At 35.6% G+C, this 18,859-nt stretch overlaps 1 protein-coding gene and 1 long non-coding RNA gene across 2 annotated transcripts in view; one reads left to right on the top strand and one right to left on the bottom strand.

Moving 5' to 3' along the window:
• The window catches only part of Stard13 (StAR related lipid transfer domain containing 13), a 501,526-nt gene extending 484,715 nt beyond the window's left edge, over positions 1-16,811 (bottom strand). Inside the window, exon 1 of the mRNA XM_013141053.3 lies at positions 16,631-16,811. The gene's annotated coding sequence lies outside the window, so the exon portion shown is untranslated. The remainder of the gene's footprint in view (positions 1-16,630) is intronic.
• The window catches only part of LOC106025142 (uncharacterized), a 53,098-nt gene that overhangs the window by 16,108 nt on the left and 18,131 nt on the right, over positions 1-18,859 (top strand). The window lies entirely within an intron of this gene.

Raw genomic sequence — 18,859 nt, forward strand, 5'->3', positions numbered from 1 at the left:
GATGTCAAGAGGATATTTAGAGAAATAATAGCTGAAAATTTCCCAAATGAGAATGGAAACTGACATCAGGATCAGTGAAGCATACAGAACTTCAAATAGCCATGACAAAAATAAAACTACACCCAGACATATAATAATCACCATCCCAGAAATCCAACATAAAAATAGAATATTAAAAACTGAGAGAAAAGACAGATTACCTATATAGGAAAACCTATCAGAATCACAGCAGACTTCTCAGCACAAACAAAGTCAAGAGGAGCATGGAGTAAAGTATTTCAGATCCTAAAGGAAAATGATTTCCAACCTAGCCTGATGTACCCTGAAAAACTGCCCTTCAAAACTGGATGGAGAAATAAGATACTTCCATGAGAAAGAACAGCTAAAGAACTTCATGATCACCAAGCCAGACCTGCAAAGAATACTGAAAGACAGTTTAGAAACACATAGGAAAAAACCATTAAACAAGGCAGACAATTAAACAGAATGGAAAGATAAAGATGCAATAGCAAGAAGAAAACATGTCAACAATAAACCAATATATAACAGTTATAAGCATTAATGTAAATGGTCTCAATTCACCAATTAAAAGAAACAGACTGGAAGAATGGATCAAGAAACAAAATCCAACCATATGCTGTTTACAAGAAACTCATCTAACCCAAAAGGAAATTCACAGACTGAAAATCAAAGAATGGAAAACAATACTACATGCAACAGGGACCCCCCCCCCAAAAAAAGGAGTAGCTATTCTGTTTGCAGACAATGTGAGCTTAAAACCAAGAATGATCCTAAGAGATAAAGAAGGACATTACATACTAGTTAGGGGAAAACTTCAAGAGGAAGAGATAACAATCTTGATTATATATGCACCAAATTCCAGAGCACTCAGTTATACAAAGCAAGTATTAGTAGAAAGGCAAAACCAAATTAGCAATATCACAATTATAACAGGAGACCTTAACACACCATCGACACCAAGGGACAGATCAACCAGACAGAAAATCAGCAAAGAAATAACTGAATCACACTTGTGAACAAATGGACTTGATAGACATATATAGAGTGTTTCATCCAATGACATAAGAATATATATTCTTCTCAGGGGTACATGGGGCATTCTCAAAAATAGACCACATACTAACTCACAGAACATATTTAAATAAATGCAAAAGAGTTGGAATTATGCCTTGCATGTTATAGAATCATAGTGCCATGAAACTAGAAATTAATGATAAAAGTAACTGGAAAAAACCCTCAAACACATGGAAATTGAATTGAGCAATCAGTGGGTCACAGGGGAAATTAAAGAAATTAAACAATACCTATCAGCAAAGGAAAATACAAATACAACTTACTGGAATTTGTGGGATGCAATGAAAGCAGACCTCAGAGGAAAATTTATTGCACTGAGTTCCCACATCAGGAAAACAGCGAATACAAATAAACAACCTGATGCTATACTTCAAACATCTAGAAAAAGATGAGCTAGTCAAATCCAAAGCCAAAAGAAGAGAGGAAATTATAAAAATCAGAGCACAAATTAATGCAATAGAAACTAAGAAAACTCCAAAGAATCAATGAATCAAAGAGTTAGTGCTTTGAAAGAATAAATAAAATTGATAAGCCCCTAGCCAACCTAATTAAAACAAGGAAGGAAAAAGCTCAAATTCATACAATAAAGAATGAAAAAGGCGAAATCAGTACAGCCTCTGGAAATACAGAAGATCATCAACATCTATTTCAAAAACCTCTACTCCCATAGGTTTGATAATACAGAAGAAATGGATAGATTCCTAGAAACACATGAAGTACCAAAGCTGGGTCAAGAAGATGTAAAACTCCTGAATAACCCAATTTCTATTAATGAAATTGAAAATGTAATTAACACCTTACCTACAAAGAGAGCCCAGGCCCAGACGGATTCACTGTGGTATTTTGCAAGAAGTACAAAGAAGATTTAATGCTGACACTCTTCAAACTCTTCAATGAAATTGAAAGAGAAGCAGTTCTTCCTAAGTCATTCCTGGAAGCAAATATAACTCTAGTGCCAAAACCTGAGAAAGACCCAACTAAAAAAGTGAACTACATTCCAATCTTCCTAATGAACACAGATGCAAAAATCTTCAATAAAATATTGGCAAACAGGATACAGCAAATCATCAAGATTATGCACCATGACCAAATGGAATTCATCCCAGGCATGCAAGGATGGTTCAACATATGTAAATTAATAAATGCAATCCACCATATCAACAAAGCCAAAAGTAAGAATCACATGATCATTTCTTTAGATGCAGAAAAAGCTCTTCATAAGGTCCAACAATCATTCATGATAAGAACCTTACAGAAAATTGGAATAGATGGTCTTTTCCTCAATGAGATAAAGGCTATCTATGGCGAACCAACAGCAAGCATCATATTAAATGGCCAAAAACTGAAGGCCTTTACCTTAAAATCAGGCACAAGACAAGGATGTCCCTTATAACCACTCTTATTCAGTGTAGTGATGGAAATACTAGCCAGAGCAATTAGACAAGAGAGAGAGAAAAGGGGTAAAGATAGGAAAAGAAGAAGTTAAATTATCATTGTTTGCAGATGACATGTTACTCTACATAGAAGACCCCTAAAACTCCATTGAAAGACTCCTAGATATAATAAATAAATTCAGCAATGTAGCTGGATACAAAAATCAATGTTCAAAACTCAATAGCGTGGCTATACACTAACAACAAAATTACGGAGAGAGAAATAAGAGAAGCCACACTCTTCACACGAGCAACCAAAAATGATATACCTAGGAATTAATCTTGTGAAAGAAGTAAAAGATTTATACATAATAATACCCTGAAAATGTAATTACCCAAATGTAAGTACCCAAAACTATAATACCCTGAAAAAGAAATTGAAGATAATCTCAGAAAATGGAAAGACATCCCTTGTGCATGGATAGGGAGAATAAATATTGTGAAAATGGCCATCCTCCCAAAACTGTTATACAGATTCAGTGCAATCCCAATGAAAACACTACTAACATACCTCATAGATCTAGAGAAATCACTCCTAAAATTCATCAGAAGAGACCTAGAATAGCAAAGGCAATTCTAGGCAGCAAAGGCAGGGCAAGAGGCATCACAATCCCTGACTTGAAATTATACTACAAAGCTACTGTAATAAAATCAACATGGTACTGGAAAAAAATATATCTGAAGATCAACGGAACAGACTAGAAGATACAACCACAACTACCAACACACTCAACCACCATATCTTTGATAAAAGGGCCAAACAGGTTCACTGGAAAAATGAAGTCTCTTTAATAAATGGTACTGGAAAAACTGGCTCTCCATTTGCTGAAAACTAAAACTAGACCCATGCCTATCACCATATACTAAACTAAAATCTAAATGGATCAAAGACCTAAATATTAAAACAGAAACACTAACTCTGTTGGAAGACAAAATAGGTAAACATCTTGAAGACTTTGAGGTAGGTAGAGAATTCCTGAACAGAAATCAAACTGCATGGGAACTACTTCCCAGAATCAATAACTGGGATCAGGTCTTATTAAAAAGTTTCTGCATGTCAAAAGAAATCTCCAGCATAGTGAAAAGAAAACCCACAAACTGGGAAAAAATCTTAGTGAACTGTCCTTCAGACAAAGGTCTTCTGTCCAAAACATATAAATAATTAAAAAATCAGATCCCCGAAATTCAAAGACCCAATCCAAAAATGGGCATCTGAGATGAATACATAGTTCTCAGATGAAGAAATACAAATGGCAAATAAATGCATGAAAAAATGTTCATCATCATTAGTCATGAGAGAAATGCAAATTAAAACAACACTGAGATTCCATCTCACTCCAGGAAGAATGGCCAGAATCAAGACAACCACCAACAACAAATGCTGGAGAGGCTGTGGGGAAAAAGGAACTCTCCTACACTGTTGGTGGGAGTGTAGACTGGTGCAACCACTGTGGAGGTCAGTCTGCAGACTTCTCAGAAAGCTTGGATTGGAGGTCCTATTTGTTCCAGCTATTCCAACATTATGTTCCAGCATATTCCCAGAAGAACTGAAAATATCATACCACAGTGATATATGTACACCCATGTTTATTGTAGCAGATTCGTAATAGACCTTGGAAACAACCCAAGTGTCCAACAACTGAGGAATGGATAAAAAAGTTGTGGTATTTTTATACAATGGAGTATTATTGAGCTATAAAGAATGATCTCATTGAGGTATTTACTAATAAATGGACACAACTTGAGACCATACTCAGAAGCGAAATAAATCAAGCTCACATGTATAAATATCATATAGTCTCCCTAGTGTAAGAAATAGTAAGAGTACATAAGAGTTTATGGTAATCATAATTCCCCATTGCATTGTTTTGAAACCTTATAATGATTGCATTGGTTAGTTGTAATGAGTTTGTCCTTGTCTGTTTGATTTTTATTAACTGTGATGGTATGAACAGCTAATTTGAGGGAAACAAGTCATTATAATAGCCAGTACTGATATAATATTATCTTACTATGAAGTCCTACCATGCTTTTGCTTTTCTGTTTCCATTGGCTCTATCGTGTTGTACCTTACTGGATTGTATTACATGTGAAAGTATAAACATTTTAATGAAAATGAGATAATATAGTAGCCATTGTTTGTTTTCTGTTTTTTGGTTCTGAATGCCCTGTGATACTCTCATTCTCTTGAATGTTTTATACTATTATATATGAGGTTATACTCAAGTATTTCAAAGAAAGAGACATTGTGGTAGTTACTGTTAATTACGGGTTATCTTCTAGTGAAATTCTGTTGTTGTGTTCTGATCTGCTTTGTTATGTCCTGTTTTGTCTTAATCTCCTTATAATAAAAAACAATATCAGTAGTTAATCATACAAGTTAAAATCAGACACTTTATAAATTCAGAAATGTTTTGAAAACACATCAAATCAGTACTGGTGAGAAAAATTAAATGCTTAGTGCATCTCATCTCATCTTACTGTGAATTCAATCTTTCTAAAACCTAATTTTTGAATATCAGATGATACTGTTTTCTCCAGTACAAACCATAGAACTATTTTAGGTGAATGATTCAAGATATTTTATAGTAGCACTTTAAAAATAGAAATTCTGTAAGTAAATTAAATGTTTACCTGCTAGTGCATAGTTATTATATTCTGCACATGCACAAAATTAAAGTGTTCAGCCAATAATACAATTTTATGATGATTTTTTATAATATGAGGAAACATCCTTTTTATACACGTAGCTACTAAAGAGTAACACAAATTATATTTAGTTTGGAATCACTTATGTCAAATATTAGGAAAAAAATACCAAGAAATATGCAGATCATTCACAGATTGTCTAAAGAGGAATGTGATAAATAATTTTTACTTTTGTTTTATACTTTCTATAGTACTCAAGTTGTATAGCAGTCCCCTCTATTCTCTCTGTCTGTGTCTCTTTCTGTCTCTGTCACTGTCTCTGTCTCTTTCTGTCTTTCTGTTTCTCCCTCTTTCTTTTTTTTAAATTCAACATGTAGTCAGGTGAGTGTGAAGAAAGAAGTCAGGTGGGCAGGCTTGCATGGACTTCACAGAGTTTAAAGCCTTTTTCAGTGGGTAAGTCAGATTCTAAACTCCCTTGAATGAAAAGTTCAGCTCTGTTTCATTTGCTTAAATCTACTGCTGTAGCACCTAGGTCACCTCCAGAGTGGGTGACGACAAAGCCTGACCTCAACACCCTGATAAGAACTTGACAACATATAGCAGGAAAGGAAGAATCTTAATGTTTTCTCTATAAGAAAGGAGGCATGGGATTTGGGTAGTACAAACAACGCTGTGTCAATCCACTGAAATCCCAGCAACTTTTGGAGGCTGTGGCAGGAAGATTGCAAGTTAGCAAATTAATGGGATGTAAAATTAATGGGTCGTAAAATTAAAAAAAAAAAAAAAAGAAGAAGAAGAAAAGGGCTAGAGATATGGCTCAGTGTGAAGGCCCTGGGTTCAATCTCAGCTCTTTTCCAGGTAATAGCCAAGGGCTGAGTGAAGAAATTGCTGGCTGAACTAGTAGTAACTTCATAGCTCCAACTTTCCATTGCCCTGACTTTTCCTCCAGGTGAAACTGCCCATGGAGACGCTTTTCTCTCCTTTTCCTGTTTGTATTCTGTTATCACGTGCAGTACTATAGTATTTAAGGAGTTAGAAGCAGTCATTTTCAATGTGTTTTTATAACTTGAGGTTTTGGTGTCACAGTGAGAATGGACAAACCAACAGCAGGGGTTCCATGTCCCTAAAACATTTCATTTTCTCTGAGAAAATATGGAACTGCATTGTCTTTGGATTTAGTGAAAATTCCCTTTCAAACACTCACAGATGGTTTCTGGCCTTTTTCAATCTGGACTGTCTTTTGCACTTGTCTTGATTTAGGACAAATTAGTTGCCTGTTTTGAACTTTAGTTACTACTATTGAAAAAGTATTGACTCATCGTATTCATCCTGACCAAAGGATATAGTGGAACAGGTATGATAAATGTTTTGCAAACTATATTATGAAAGTCACAATGCTGTGTAAATGAGGAAGAGGGCAGATATAATCCTTGTTACCATGACCAGTATTTCAAGTGGAGGAAGCTACTGAGGAAGCACCAAAGATAGAACCCAGATTCCTCAAAGGTGAAGTCCTGTTTGCTGTTTAAGGGATGTTCTTGCTCATGTTTTACCTAACGCTCCCTTGTTTATTGGGACTGGAATTGGAGAATACTTGACCCCTTAGATGCTGTAGGCAATTTTATGCAAATTTAAATGCAAACAGCCTGTGGCATTTTTAAAAATAGTCTTAAGGAATACAATATATAGTGCAAAAATATATATAAAATTCTTGATCCAGTGCTATAAAATGTGAAGGAGGTGTGAAGCTGAAGACAGAGCATGAGGAAAAGTATCACAGAGCTAGTCAGCATTGCTATGGTCAAGAATAATGGTCATCTTTTGTGCCTGTTAATAAAAACTAAGACCACTTAAGTTAACTCTTTTGAGCAGCAGCTAAATGAAAGTAATGCTTTATTCCACCAGTTCTCTTCTGCCAATTCCTCGGTGCTGGTTAATTTTTATGGAAAGGCAGTGTCTAATAGGATTATTCCCAATGATGGAATAAATACTTCCTTGGGTGTGTTTTTATTTTTGCAGAAGAAAGTACTTTTTTTATTTTGATTTTCCTATTTTTCTTCCAATAATGAGGCTATTTAATGTTGTTTAACCAACTGAAGTCTTTCTGGCTTACAGAGGCAGCCACTGACAAAGAACCAATGTGAGATGAGAGAAAAGGGAAACATTGAACTAAAAATAAAATAAATTACAAACTCTGTCTCTTTCTAAAGGTCTCCTGGGTGTCATAACTTTGGTTAACGAAAATCCCAAGAGAGATTCTCATAAATCAGTGTCACTCAGCAGGTTCAATACAAGCTGTTGGGGAGAATGTGTCAGTGGCCCTGATTTGACCACAGAGACCTGTGGTCAACCAACACAGAAGATGACCTCTGCATACCTCTCAAGAAGCAGAGGCTGCTGCTGAAGTAAGACGATGCTGACTTGTGAGACTGGTATTTTTGTTTGGCCCTGGGACATATGACTAAATTTCTGGGAATCATGACATGACTTTCTAATCTCTAAACGAAGAGAAGTTTATAAATCACCTTCATGAATCTTTGAAATGGCTAATGTTTCTCTAAATACACCTTTGCTCTTTTTTATGTTGCTTATACATTGATTAGAACTTGCTATCCAGAAACACAGCATTTAAGGCTGAGGTACCCTTAAACATCACTTGATTCTAGGACTCACTGCTCTGAGCTAGCAAGGTGACCCCTTGGTAACATTCGTATACCACAGAGGTTAGGAGCAGAATGAGGCCGGCTTACTTGGGTTGAATGTTAGTCCCCTCTCTTCACTAATTTTGCCTCAGTGTCCTCATATGCAAAGAAGTAAGAGTTAAAGTGTTTATAGTAAGGGGTTGCGAAGATGAAATTGGCTAATACATGAAATGCTTAGAGATTCTGACAAATGAAGTGTCATGTAATGTTTGTTCTTATTGTCAAAAAATTGCACAAAGTGCAATATAATATTAGTTGCATGGTTTTAAAATGTATTATTAGCCACAGAAGAAGCTGTGTATATTTGAATTGTGGTCAATCATTTATATAGGAACCATCTGTTCAGTCCACACAGTGCTTTGTGAGCATTCTTAGATCATCGACTTTTCCTAGAAATAAGTTCTCCCCTTCATTACATTTGTGCCAGAGTTAGGGAGTTAAAGTTTACCCATTTGTTCATTTATTCATTCAGTGCTGTAGGTCAGACACTAACTCAGGTTCTAGAGATATAGCTCTGCACAAAAGACTTGAAAATCCCTGCTCCCATTTTCTCTCAAATATCCAGAAGGCTTTTAAAACTGTTGTCTTTTTTTTTAAATATAAAGAAAATGCGGCTTGGGGAACCCCCTGCTGATTGCCCATAGCCACATGGCAGTTTCAGGTCCCATATCACATAAGATGTTAAACAATCTTCTTTGCCAGGCAGTTTTAAAATGTCCAAAAGATGCATTTGCCTGGCAAATGAGGTACCACAGAAACAGCACAGAGACGTAAATATGCCAGCTGTTTCCGTCTGACTGAATTGCACATGCCCCACCCTTTTGGGGCCACCTCACAACTCCACTGCCCTCTCTGATCACATCTACTACACCATGTGATTTCTGTTACTTGAATTTAAAAAGCTTCTGAAAACTCTGCTGATAAGTAGGGGCAGTGGTGATGCTAAGGAAAAGAAGTTTCTGACTATGAAATTGTTATTAAAGGAAAGACAACTTTATCTTGAAAATTTCAAATGTCACACTCCACACTAGATGTTCTCTGGACTTGTTATAGTACATAGGTATATACATAGGTATAACATATCTATGTAGTTTTATTGCTTTGCAAGACTATCTGGATGTTTAGAAATATTAATTTTGTACTTCCAGAGATTATTTAATTTATTTTAAATTTGCTGTCATTATTCAAATTGGTATGTATTAGAACAAACATAATAGGCAGCAAGGAGGCAACTTGAAGTGTATGGCATGTGTGTGTGTTCCCGAATCTTTCTTTCCACTATTTATCTTTCCACTGTTGTCCTCCATTTCTAAGACACCATTCTTGTGAGATACATAGATTATGTGTCGCTAAGAGGGACAAATAACACTATCAGCTACATATCAATTGCCCTCCTTTGTAAAATGCATCCCAATTTTGGACATGTAAAAATGTGAAAAAAGCCTCTCATAACTTCATTGGTAAAAATGTTTTCATAAGGTCCATTACAAAATTATCTCTTTTAACAGAAAGAGCCCGAGGGAAAAGTGAAGTACTAAAACATAGTCTTGAGTTTAAAATTCAAGGTATGAACTGAAATATTTACACATCAAAGGAGAAAGGATGATGTCTTGGAGTTTCTTCATTAAAAAATGTATATTGTGGTAGAGTATGTTTGAGAGTGTGGATGGTATGAGATTAAAATTGTTCAAGTTAGATAGCAATTACATAGATTCTTAATGTACTATTTCCTTAAAATTACAAGGAAAAATGAATTTTTGCTCTTTTAGTAGTGACAGAACTTCCCAGGAATAGGATTGGGTTTCCATATGTCTAGAAGTTATCTTTATGGATATGTGGCAGGTTCAAAAAGAAGGCTATAAAATGTGATTCGTGGAACTACAAGTGAGCATGTAAGTGAACGATGATGGTTTTAACTTGTCCTGTGTCTTTCTGCTGAATATCTTATTTTGTTGACGTTGCTTGAGTCCTACCTTTTGTCATAGTGATAGTTGACTGATCCTTGTACTAAGACCTACTCCTGAAGGTCAATAGTCACTTAATGTCAGTGTTTGCTTAGCCTAAGAGTTACAAAGAGTTGAAAGAATAATTAAAACCAGCAGCAGTGGCAGTCACACTTTTCGTAGAATGGTCCAGTCGCTGTGTCACGAAGCTTATAATATATTGTTTAATTTTCATGGCAACCCTGACAGGTCATACTGTTATTAGCTCTATCCTTGCCCATCAGCCAACATACAATTAAGTATATTTCCTCTACTTGCAAATGGTGAGGCCTTGGTATTGGCTTGAGCCTGCCCTTCAAGCCACAGCATGTCGTGTCTTCCTTCTAGTAAACCAGGTGAAGAAAAGTGCAAATCACAACCTGTTGAAAATTACTATTAAAATAAGACTGAAGACTGAGCCTCCAGCCAATTATCAGCAGACACAGATGACTGAAAAAAAAAAATGAAGACACAGGAAATGAATGACCTTTTGCAGAAACAAATCAAAAAGAATGCAGAAGCTTCTATTATATAGATGAACAGTTCTAGAATCCTGGAAAGGCAGACAAAAATGGTTTCCTTTCCCTTCTGAGTCTAAACTGTTTCATGGTGTGCTTGTTTTTTTAAGCCTCTGGTGCCTGGCTTTGCTGGTGTGAGGCACATCATCTTCTGCTATCCCAGGGGGCTTTCTGGACTTCCACAGCTTGTTCTACTCCATCTGGAATCATGCCCAGGCTCACTGCCATTATGTGAACAGTATTTTTCATATAGCTTTTCCCCCCAAAATATCTCTGTATGTGGTAGAGTATCATACTGTACTAACCATACTGTATCATAAAACCTAATCACTATTCATGCAACTTGGACATATTTAAAGATTACTCTTCCCTGTCTGACCAACTACTACTCTCCTCTCCATATTTAGCCACAAATGCCTCAGTGGCATTAAAGTGTAAAGAACTTTTTGAGTGGAAAGTCTTGAAGTTATCTTTTGATTTGGCTAGTATTTGGGGGTTCTCAGGGTAGCTCAAGGATGATGCATAGTCGCAAGCAATAAAAGTCATACAGGGCTGGGACTATGACACAGGCTGAAGCTGCTGCAAAATTCGGCATATGGTGTATCCTACCCTACCCTCTAATGTTTCTGATCATTCCACCAAAGAGCATGCAGAACTTCAGTTGGGCGTTTTGTAAACTCTTTATGACATTTTTTCTTAAGATTAAGCAATGTGTGTTATGCTAATGCAATTAGACAGATTAATAACTGAGCATGTATGCAGAGGATACATCCATCAAAGATCATATTACCTTCATTGACTATACCACATGGAATTTATCATCAACTAAAATACTAAAGTTTCATTTACAAAGTACAAATTCTTCCATCAAATGTTGTACACTTATGCTTATGGATCAAAGTAAATAATCTAATATTTATCACTGTTATAGAACATAGGCATTTTAATATCTGTGGTCTGTTAGATTTTGAGTTATGATCTTGCCATCACATAAGCATACTTTTCTTTTTGACTTTGTATTCAGATACATTTTTGCAAGACACTGATTGAGATGTTTATTTGAACAGACTAAGAATACAGTTTTGCTGTAAGTCATCTTCCCTCCTAGAGGTTTCTAAGATGCTCGTTGTAACTATGTTCATTCAAATAGTCAATTAACTGCTTAATTGCATAAGTATAAACATAGTTCTTAATGTTATAACCAGCAATACTATGAATGGTTTATAAATTGCCTCACTGAAATTCAAGTGTATTTTGTCTATTGCATTTCCTCAAACTACTATTTTTCAGTAATTTGAGCACACCCAATCTGACTAAAAGAAATTTGATGAAAAGGCAATTTGACCTAGATTTAGAAGATAATTAAGTAGTTAAAAAGAAATAATTCCAATCAGGGTCATTTCTATGTAGTACTGAATCATAAACACCAGTGTTACACCTTGTTTTTTTTTCTGCATTCTACTTTTTCTGAATAGTTTGATTTTTTTTAAAAAATTCTAATACATACCTAACTAGTTCTATCAAAGATTGATTATAATACAGGATAATGAAACAGTGTGAATATTCAGTAATTAACTTAGAATGAAAATGTGTAATAAATGATAGATTGTTTTTAAAATTATATTAGCTTCCAAATATCATGTAGTAAGTAAAAGATCACATTTAGTCAGTAAGAAGGAATATTGAAACCTATCTTTTGCTCATGTACAATTATTGTAGTACTTGAATAGGATTATAAGTTAAAATGTTTTCTGGTTTATTTAGTACTCTTCCATAGTATTGTTTAAAACACCTAAAATAAAGCATGTCATAGTTATAATTAATTGTTTAAAACTGTATTAGTTTAAATAATTATTTCTTAGTTGTGGATTCTCAGCCTATCTCCTTAGCAATCCCTTAATTGTTCAAGCTTTTATATACACGTAGAATTGTTTGAAGATGTATTCAGTATACATAGTAGCAAAAATGGAAGTTCTAAAATTATAAGGCAACATGTAAAGATATTTGTTATGTTATAAATCTTGCCAGTGTTTTATCACATATTCCTGAACCCCTGACAGATGATACTTATTTTCAGTCAATATGCTGTGTTGTGAGTAGTTAGCTTTGACCAAATTACTTCTGGATAAATAACATGCTATCTATGTACCATATTAATGACACATTAGAGAGAAAAATATGACCAATCTGATAACTTTCTTTTTAATGAATTTATGCTAGATTTTGGAACCTACTGGGTCTCTATTGGATATTCTACAAAACATTTCCTCAATAATCCATTTAGAACCTTGACAATGTGAGAACATTTAACAGTATGCATAAGTTCTTTTGAAGCTGTCTTGAAAATAAATGCTGACGAACTAGGCTAGGATGCTGTCCAAGCACTTTATTCCAAGTATTTCACACTGACTGATTCTCAAGGAAGTTGCTCAACTTCTCAATTCTCTGGCATTGCTACAGAAGAGCAGTGCATGCATTTAATATTTTCACCCACTAGAGATTTCCCAGTATTATTTTCTCCTTGACCCAGCTTACTGTTATTACCATTATTTTAAAAATCAGTGTGATTTCAGTGGCTGTGAGTACTGCTAAGCTTTGCTTATAGTTTGTACCTGTGACTATCAGAGAAGGGTGGTGTGTAAGAGTTCCAAAAATCTCCCATAATTGTCAAGGCACTCTTTATAGGCCCTCTAAGTGTTGCTGCCAGGCACATAAACGATAGGTTACACTTCACATGATTTTGTCTTATATAGCACATTAGATAAGGCAGATGGTTACCTTAGTTTTCATCTTATCTATAGAAGAATTATTCACTTTTATTTATAATGAGAATTATTCACTATCCATGAGAATTACTCGCTTTTCACATGATAGTCTTCACCTTCCCAATGTTTAACATGAAATGATATAATTGCATCTTCTAGGGTTTGCTCACGTAGAGTCATGTAATCTCAGAGCAAAGTGATAGAATAATTGAAGGAGTCATCAAATAGGACTTGCTTTATAGTAGTTACTTTCAGCTGTTTCTTCAACATTTTAGTTATTTAAAAAAAGTAAAAGAGAAAGTAACAAGTTTTAAAATAGCAGCAATTTAATCAGGGTTTGGTTTTAACCCAAGACAAAAAATTTTATTCCCAGCATGTAGAGTTCTAGTGCCTTTGTCTGCCTCTGGGTAACTGTCCTCCAAGGATTTTTATACTAAGAAATCAGAATCTGAGTACAGTCAGAAGGAAATGACCCCAGTCTGTCAAAGATAAAAAACCAAGAGCCTGAGTGATTCCTTGGATAGGAGAGCTGTCATCTTTAATAAATGAAAGAGAGAAATCTTGCAGGCTTTGTTTTCCTGGTTCCTGATTAGGAAAATTTTCCTGAATTGACATAAAGAATACATTTCACTTTTATTTTTTCTTTTTCCATTTTATTTTATTAGAACAAAACAGGAATTGCTGAGAATGGCTCTGATGCTGTAGCATACGAAGTTACATTCAAATAATTCAAGGAAAGAGGCACTATGGCGACTACTATTATGTTAGATTACCTGGTGGCGAAACACAATGATGCTTAAATTGTTTGGTTCCGACCTGCGTTGTTCTGTTACAATGTCCTCTCTTATCTCAATCTCCCCTCCCCTTTTTAAATTAATCTATTTTCTCTCATTTTTTTAATTAAGGGAAAACTAAATTAAAACATAGCGGGACATATTATAGTAACTTTCTGTTTTCCTATTAGCCTGATTTGAACCCCAGTTTGCTCTCCCCATCTTGTTCTGTCTGATTATTCTATATTCTATTTTGTTTGATAATAGCAAGTGTGAGGGTATAGGCAACCACTTTGAAGGCAATAAGATATACTATGATGCCCATTATGGTTTGACTATTATCCTTTTTTTGAAGTCCTGTAAGGTCTCCAGTGTAGGTTTTATTGGTCTTATTCTGTACTGTTTTGATCAATTTTATTATACCTGATGATATAGGCAACTCAGTTTAAAAATAGCAAGAGGCACAATGGTAACCACTTTTGATCACCTGGTATTCTATTTTTGCATCATGTACTATGCTCACCCTTCTGTTCTAACTGACTCTGTTTTGCTTAGTCACATTTGGTTTTATTCTCTTCAAAAGAAGTAATAAGAACTATGGAAATAAGAAAACCCAAAAAGTCTAATTGTTAATGTAAAAAAGAGAGGAAAGGAAGGTGGACTAAGGGATATAACTGCAGGTATGTTTGAGTGTGTAGGATGGAAAACCATATTATTGACTTTTTGTTGGATCATTGAATGGAACTGTCTCCAATTTCACTGTATGAATGTCCACTTTATATGCTTTAATTTTGTAATTTGGACAACTGTTTCTGGGAAGATAATATGTAACCTATTAACTGATGGTTTCTTACTGTATATTTTTTTTCTTGAAATTCTGTATTACTTGTACCCTTTTACTGCTTTGTTTTTTTTTTTAATGTTCTTTCTTTTTTTTCTCTTGAAAGAAAGAAAGAAAGAAAGAAAGAAAATGGCTCTGATGCAGTATCTGGTTAATGAAACTAATATTTTTTTTTAAAAAATATTTATTCTCAAGTACAGGGATTGCAGATGTGTGGAAATGTCCAGTTAAAAATAACTGTTTCACAAGGCAACGGCACACTGGAATGCTAATGCAAGCCACTGTTGCCCTTCAGAGCCTACATCCTGGGAGTCCTGGCTTCACAAAGAAAACAACCCCAGCTTGCTCCCTGAGGAACTTTCCCCTTCCTATTCCAACCATTTTAGAAATGTGTGCTAAGTCTAGAAAGAATCAGAGCAGCCCAGAGAAAAATGCTCAGATGGCCCTTATGGGTTCTAGCCCCGCATTCCTTTCTAATGCCTGGCAGGGAAGTTTTTCTTCCCTCTAGGTCAAAAGTAGCGTCCACATTCTTACCCTTAGAGTGAATGAATACCTTACCTAAACTATGCGCAGCTAATCAGTAACGTGGTACAAAACACAAACTTCACGAGAATACCTGGATCAGGTGAGGCAGCTTAGTACTGGAAGGCAAAAACCTAAGGGAGGGTAACTGGGGTCCAGGCTAAATCGTCCCATGGCTATGGCTTCAGATTTTAGGTAGTACATTCTCTGTCTCTCGCCTCCTTAGTCTCTACATAAGAAGAGAGCTGTGTCACAGAAATATGCACAGGGGACTAATTCATAGATACAAATAATAAACTACCAGCTCAGGTGAGAAAGAATATTCAGCCAGAATATAGTTTGCTTTGTGTGGAAGGAGATGTGGATGCAGTGGTATTGTCTTTGTGAAGGGGAGAAAAAACATTTGGAGATCTCTGTGGAAGTCAGAGATAATCACAATTCATTCAGTTCACATGTGTCTGAAAAAGGCCAAGCAGGAGAGTCAAAACACATAGGCAAAGATTTAAGAAACAGAAGGAGGTTGATATAGTCAATACCTTCTCTTTAAAGGTGTCTGGAACACAAAAAGGAGTTATTTTCCCCTACAAAAGATAAATGTTTTACAATGGTGCTCTTTTAAAAATAGATCAGTTAACTGAAAGCATTGAAAATTCCACTTTTGGAGTCAGGTCAAACTTGAACAAAAACCTTTAAAAGTCCTGTAAATTTCTGCAGAAAGATTGGATTTCAGTAAAAACATTAGAAAAGTAATTACCTTATATACTGTTGAACTTGTTCTAAGTCATTTTGTCAGACAAGTCTCTGGCTCTTAGTCTGTACTAAAACTTCCCAATTTAATTTGTGACAGTCATAAGGAGCTAGTCTGCAGACTCCAAATCCTGATACTAATGGATGTTCTACATTTTGCAGAGCAGTGTTAGTAGAATTGTAGCAACATAGTTTAACTAATCTTTTATTTATGATAAAGACCCATAGATTTGGAATGACATTTAGTTACAATTTTACCCAGGTTTTTTCCTATGAGATTAATGCTGTACCTAGACCCATTTTCAAGTGTTAAAGATACCTTTATCCCATCTGAAAGCATTCTGATTTCAGAGAGCAGAGAGAAAACTCAGTGCTTTACTTTCACAGGTCCACCTGTGTGTAAAGTACAAATTTACCTGCCAAGTTAAGCAGTGACTTTTTTTCCTTTTAAATCAGAACTATGTGTTGCACTCTTGAGTGTGCTGTTATTCTTAAATAAAGGAGGTTAGACAGCATATTAAAGTTTCACATTAAGCAACAGAGTTTCAAGGAAATTCCAATCACAGTTTCAAAGTTCAAGAGTTACAGCTGAACACTGCTTACCTTACAATTTCACGTCCAAAGAGTTTCAAGCAGTACATCAAAGGTGCAGGATTTATTTTCTTGCATAAATGTCTCATCTGTCATAGCACCCAGCTTTCCAGAGAGGAACCAGTCCTCTCCTCCTGAACACCACCAATAAGGAAGCAAGAGAGCACATGTGGGCAGTGGCTTCTCTGAAAGCCTGTCACAGTCTGCACAGGCTCTCTGGGATGGAGGTGCCAAATTAACTTTGGCATGAAGCTCACAAAGCACCTCATTGTGAGGTTCTGGGCATCTCTTCGAGAAAAAAAAAAGTTGCAAAAACTCGAGCCAATCTGGAGTCTTCATGCTTTTGTTGAAATGTGTCCCTTATTCATTGAAAATAAAGAGGAAATATTTTCTGCTAATTAGCTTCCTAGGAAACAAGTAGGACTGTTAAGGGTCTACCAATAATTCAGATAAGAGGGAAAGCTTACCTTTTGAAATTCTACTATTCCTGGTAGGAAGCAATGTTCTAGTTACAGCTTCATCTCGTATCTATTTACCAATTTGTTACTAATGGTCTAGTTTACAGCTCCATTTTTCCATCTATTTATTTATTCATTTAACCAATAGTTGCACTCCAAAAAGTGTTCTGTCCACTCCTTGAGAGCTTAGAGGTCATTCTACCGAAGGGAAGTTCATACTACAAGTATGCAGTAATATTTATTTATTGCATTCCATCAAAACCAAAGGTAAAATGCAAATAACTGTATTTGTGTTATTAAAATCAACTCATGACATTGCTTAGGATTTCAGACAGATTCTTTACAGCCAGGTACTTGAAAGTCATTGTGAGAATGTAGTGCACACCTTCTCATGGGACATATACATACATTGACTAGAAACATACTTGTGTTTTTTTAAATCTGCTTTTTAAAATTCACATGCTATATGTGCAGAGAATCCGTTAAGAAGGAAGAATCTACATGATGAGCAGTACTGGGTGAAAACAGAACTAAGCAAGAATAATTAAACCTTTTCAAAATTGAAATTTTAGACCTAAAGTCATTATAACTCTTTGTAAGTAGTTTGATATTATTCAGTCTTTAATGCTCCATGCTGGTAATGGCAGCCTGAAGTGTCAGTCGAGGTGAGCAGTTAGTCATGGAGAGAAAACAACAGCGCATGCAAGTAGAAAGGGAAGCAAGCAGACTCATGGTCATGATCTGGTTCTGTGTGTATCTACAGTGAATGCCAAATCCAGGACAGTCTTTAGGTCTGTCTAGGTATCTTCCTTTTTCTATATCATAGGAGCTGGAGTACCTCCAGGAGAACAAGTCAGTATTTTGATCTGCTTGAGAATGCATCTTTCAAGCCGTAAGGTGAGATGGAGAATACATGCCTGTGTTTGAGTCTAGCTACCACTCCACAACAGCTAGTTCCCAGCTGGATGTGGGGTATATTATGCCAGATCCAATACTGTCTAAAAAGATAGACATTTAGATTTTTATGTGAAATTTCTTACATCTTATTTATGGGTAACTTATTTAAAACACTTTGAATGCCAAACAAAATCTTTCTACAAACTAAGTTTCCCCTGTAGACCACCAGTTTTTGACATCTGGGCCAGAGGTTCTTGAATCTCATCTTACTGGAAAATAAATAGTTGAAGGATATTAGTCAGTAAAATAAATTGTCTGTCACTTTCACCATTGTAAGTAGGCAAGGTAGGACTTAAAACAGAGGCTACCTAACACTTTTGTGGTAAAATTGAGGAATTCGCTTTTCAATTTTTTGTGGTCTTGTAGTCAGTGACCTCCAGTGGCTGACTTCTTTGGGGAAGCATGGTGTGGGATGAATGGCATCATCGGCCTTTTAAGAACCTGATGAATGAAATAGCATGGGAACCTACTCTGAAGACAAAAGAAAATATTATTCCAGTAACATTAAAAAAATCAGAGATAGTGTTCCTGTCTTATCTCAAGACTGAAATAGCAAAAGGAAAAGGAAAAGTCACCGCAAGGCTGATGGTAAATAGCTGTCTTCAGGAATAAAGAGAATAAAAGTTTATTGATTTGTTAAACAAAAAGGATGTCACAAAGAGTGCGAATGTATGCAAAACAAATTTTACTAAATGAGTCTCTTCTACATCAAAATGCAAACTGAAATTAGGAAAACTCCATCTGTGTAGTATAAGCCCCTGAACAGGTATGACTCGGGAGACTCTTTTTGTGGTGGTGTCGGGGGTCATCCTCGGTGAGTGAAAAG

Source organism: Cavia porcellus, unplaced genomic scaffold (assembly GCF_034190915.1).
Source record: "Cavia porcellus strain 051 isolate PalLab524CR breed Dunkin Hartley unplaced genomic scaffold, mCavPor4.1 scaffold_21, whole genome shotgun sequence".
NCBI lineage: Eukaryota > Metazoa > Chordata > Mammalia > Rodentia > Caviidae > Cavia > Cavia porcellus.